Raw genomic sequence first — 5,101 nt, 5'->3', positions numbered from 1 at the left:
ACCAAAGCTCCGCCCCACAACTTCCTGGTAGCTGTCTGTACAGTTGTGGTGCCTCACTAGCCGGGTCTTATAACACACCTTTGTCCACATATCCTGGAAGGCCTCAGAAATGAAGGCAAGGATGCAATGCTTGGAGCCAGGGGATGCTCAATGTCCCTGCAAGTCCAACATCCTTCAACTTCTGGGTCTTCCTGGGAGGAAATACCCGTGACTTGGGAATTCACCAAACAATTTCCGCATGATGGCAGTAGTGCTCCAGAAACGTTTACCAGCCCCGCTCCAATTTCTGCCCCCATCCCAGGCCCTCTTCTCCCTCCCTTCCAGTCTGAAAAAAACGCTAAACAAAAGACAACGGCACCAGGAAGCAGACCTGCCTTATATATTGCCCCGTTTGAGGATACCTGTTCACACTACTGCGGTTAGCTTTCAATTTCCATCTACGATCAAACTGAAGCCTAACCCACTCATTATCTTCAGATACCTTCTTTTGTCAGGTGTTACCTTTTCACCAGATATTGGCTTCAGAGTTCAACTCTTCTTCACTCAGTGTTAGTTCTCTAGCATTTTCCCAATTATCCAGTCGTCTTCTAGGGACAAGTCTCAGGGAATCAGGACTAAATGGAAGAAAATGCTGGAGTTCCATGCCTAGAGGAGGCCTTCTCTAGTCACTTGTTCTTCAGGCCTTTATTTGGTTTCTTTGCTTCCCAGGGAATCTTAGGACACACTAGTCCTTCTATGCTTATTGGAAGGCTATTGTTTGCCTCAGATCCAAAGATTGTTTTCTGAAGTCCTATGTAACTCTTAAATTGATTTGTGACACACTCTACATGGGGTACCAAATGGACCTTTACATTTTTTAATGAAAAAAAATGTGTGTATTGATGATTTTTCCCATGTTTCCATCACTTCTATAGCAGGAGTTAATTTCTTTTTTTTTTTTTTAAGATTTTATTTATTTATTGAGACAGAGAGGGAGAGTACGTGAGTTCAACAGGGAGAGGGGCAGAGGGAGAGGGAGAAAAGAATCTCAAGCAGACTCTGCGCTGAGCACAAAGCCTGACACAGGGCTCAATCTCATGACTGAGATCATGACCTGAGCCAAAATCAAGAATCAGATGCTTAACTGACTGGGCCACCCAGGCACCCCAAGCAGGAGCTAACTTCTGCTTCTCCACCTTAGAATAGATAAAAGATTATTCTTTTTCTAGTGAATCTTGGGAACATATTAGACTTTAAGATTTCAACTGCATTCATGTCTATATTTTGAATTTTCATGTTGTTTCCAATGTCTGCTATTCAAGTGGAATTACTACATTTTATATACATTTTTAATATTTTTCATACATATTTAGTAATGTGTTTTTACACACATTGGCATATTTTTTAATTTAATAATTTCTGTCAACAGAAATGTATTCATTTGGTGGATATGTTTGTGTGTCTATGTGTGAACTTTTAAAAATATGTGTTGGATCATACTGAATCTAGTTTTGTCCTAGATCTTTAACATAGTCATTATTTTACATGAATCCATATCCTTATATAATTTCCAATTTCTTAATTTTTTACTATGAGAAGAGCTTTATTTCCTCATATATACATAGGAGATACAGGCCACTTTAAAATATTCAAAACTAAAGAGATTCTGAATAAGAAATCAATCATCACAATTCTACTTTTCATACATAGTAACTAGAATTTTAAAAATTTCATGGCTCTTTTCCTTGCAAATATAACCTGAAAGCTTTTATTCATAAAATGGGTTTCTATTTAATATGTATTTTTATATAATTTTTTGTTCACATATTGTATAATTAACATCTTGCCAAAATCTTTTCCTATTCTCAGGGTTTTGTCTTCCAGACATTAAACAAATAACTCCATTTGTTTCATTAATTTATCATGGTTATTTAAGAAATATCCATGGGGTACCCGGCTGTCTCATTTGGCAGAGTGTGCAACTCTTGATCTCATGCCTGTGAGTTTGAGCCTATGATGGGTGTGAAGCCTACTTTAAAAATTAAAAAAAAAAATCCATATAATTCATATATATGATGATGGAAACAGAGGTTATTCAAAATCCTATTTCACTCATGCATAATGACTATAATAAATTTGTTACATATTCTAGGAAAGTATACAAGCTATCTAAAATATCTCAAGTGTTTCACTCGTCTTAATTATTTGTATCAATTTTATCTTCTTGGCAAAATTTACCTCATAATTTTCTGACCACCTCCAATGTGTTCTGGTTTTGCCTATGTCTGGTGCTTAACCATCATTCTGATACTCCTTTCTTCAACATTCTGAGGATTCTCATATCTCCTCTACTGGATCTCTGGTTTCATAAAACCTGTATTTTCCTCTGTTTCTAAATCTTTTCTTTGTTTAAGCACAAGCTATAGCAGCATTTAAAAAAAAAAAAAAAACCTACATGGGCAGTAAATCTTTCAGACCTTGTATATTTGAGAATATTTTTACCCTTACATTTCAGTGAAAAGTTTCTCTGTGTATAAAATTCTAAGTTGGAAATAATGTTTTCAGAATTTTGAAGGCAACACTACATTCTAGATTCCAGGGTTGATGTTCAGAATTTCAAAGTCATTCTGATTCTTCATGTTTGTATGTTAGTTACATGATCTTCCCTCTGTTATCAGGGTTCTGAAATCTCCCAATATATCCTCTTTTCACCCACGGTGCTGGCAACCTGATGGCCCCTTTCAGTGTGGGATATCATATTCCACATTTGTGTGAAATTTCTGGGAACTCCTATTACTGAGATAATCAATGACATTTACAGATACACTCTAATTTTCTTAGGTTTTTTTTCTTTCTCATTTTTGGTATTACAAGTAAAGTCTTTTTCCAACCTCCTTGTTGAGTTTTGCATTTCTGCCATGTCATTTTTACTTGCAGTGTTCCTTTTCATTTTAACTTTATCTTTTCCATTGTATCCTTTTCTTCTATCACAGCTGCAGTATTACCTCTGGCCTGTTTGACCACACTGATAATAGTTAATTTGTAAAGTTCTCTTCGTCCTTTAAGTTGGTCTTCTCCAAGACAGTTCTTCTATGTTTTGGTCCGTACTTTTTTTGTTATGGCTCCTTTTAGATTCCTGAGAGTCCTCAGTTTTCTACTCAATCCTAGACTGATTTAAATGATGTCTGGAAACTCTGAGTGATGATATAGTGCTTCTGGACTTCACTGTAGAGTGATCTGGCTTGGAAGGTTAATTCCCCAGAGAAGGCTTTAACCATCCTTCCCTCTGGAGGGGAAAGGCTTTGTTGCTCGTGTTCGAGAAACCAAATGGAGAAGAGGACTGTGTTTATTAGCATCTAGCATGCACAGCCTCACTTACTTGTCCTGTTTCCAGTAAGGTGACCCAGCCAGCCACTGTGTGTGCTGGTCCTCAGTCCAGAGAATCCTTATTTTAGCCTTTTTAGAGAATAACCACCTGTATTTTCTTTGGGTAGGGAGGCACTCTGATCTTCTCATTATATGATAATCTTCTCATTTTATGTCACAATTGCCTTCCCTCCTTCTTACTCCTCCTCTTCATCATCTTTCTATTCCTCCTCCTCCTTTGGGAGAGGCACTGTCAGGTTGGTTGAGGTATAATTTGAACACAGTGAAAGTCTGGTTCGGTTTAAATCAGGTTAGTTCTCTACTTTCCCTTCTACTATAACAGGATTAATTTTTCTCTTGTCTACTATTCATTTACCATTTTCCATCTGCTTTCAGCTTCTAAATATTTCTGATGTCTCTTCTCTTACTTTTTTGTACTGAGTTTATACCTTTTAGAAAAATCTCTTTGTCTCCACTTTGGAGGGGAATTAGGAGAAAAAATTAGATGCCAGTGTTCAACTTGCCAGGTTACCTAGAAATCTTACCTTGGTTGCATCTTATATTGTATCATGAGTACTTTTCCATGTAATGTAATACCCTTTGTAAGCTTAATAATTCTTAATTATTTTGAGAATAATAATTCTTAAAACCATTCTTATTTTGTAAGCAAAATAATTCTTAATTTGGGAATCGCTTTACATTTGGCCTAAATCACATGTAATATAAGCACCATGAAACTAAGTTATTACCAGGGAGCACTTAAAGAACACCCATGATCGTATCATCTTAATATAGGCACTGATAGGTTTTGTTTTGCTCTATTCTTTTCTTACATATTATCTGTATGGGTGGGTTAGATGTGTATTATTATTTGTGGGGAAAACTTGAATTTCAATTTCACACTCTCTTGACATCATTAACTTTTCACAATGTCCGTAGTCTTCAGAAGACAATTTTTTTAATGCAAAGCTTAATTTCTAAAACTATTAAAATATCTATAAGAGAAATAGACAAGCATAAAATAGATATGCATTTTAAAAATGATTACTGATGATATTTAATAACCTGGGAGTTTATTTTTAAGTATATTGAAATAAATGTTCCTTAATTTTTTTCAAAAGCACATTTTCTTGTAAAAAAAAAAAAGTAACCAAAATAATAAAAATAAAAAGGGGCACAATCACCCATTCCTAAGCAGTATATGGTAGTATGGTAACTACTATTTGCACTTTGATGTTTTTCACTCCAGATCTCTCAATACGTGTAAGCAATCATATATTCATTCAGAAAATATGTAATTAGTTCCTGCCAAGTTCCAGACTTTGCTCTAGGCCTTGGGGAAAAAAGACTTAACAAAATTTATTTGTGTGTGTTTATGTACATATATACACATATACATATGTACGCATACATGTATAAATACATGCCTGCACATAGTAAGAAATTATATATAACCTAGTATGCATACACACATATATATGCATAACATACATATGTATGCATAGCCAAATAAATATATGCAAGCACTGGCACTGTATTTATAAACTAATGATATACACATAAACACAACATTTGTTGACCATTGCAGCTTCCTGAACACTAATGAATTTGAGTGTCTTTTCACTTATGAACAGTTGGATTTCTTCTTTTGGAAATTGTCTCTTTAATTTCTTTACCCATTTGCCATTGGTAAATGGAGCAGGAACAGAAACGATTATTTTCAGTCATAGGAAGCTACCACCCAAGCATAAGACAA

Source organism: Eumetopias jubatus, unplaced genomic scaffold (genome assembly GCF_037043125.1).
Source record: "Eumetopias jubatus isolate StellerSeaLion01/CBP00866 unplaced genomic scaffold, mEumJub1_p1.0 scaffold_11, whole genome shotgun sequence".
In the NCBI taxonomy this organism is placed as follows: domain Eukaryota; kingdom Metazoa; phylum Chordata; class Mammalia; order Carnivora; family Otariidae; genus Eumetopias; species Eumetopias jubatus.
This window is presented reverse-complemented; position numbering follows the sequence as displayed.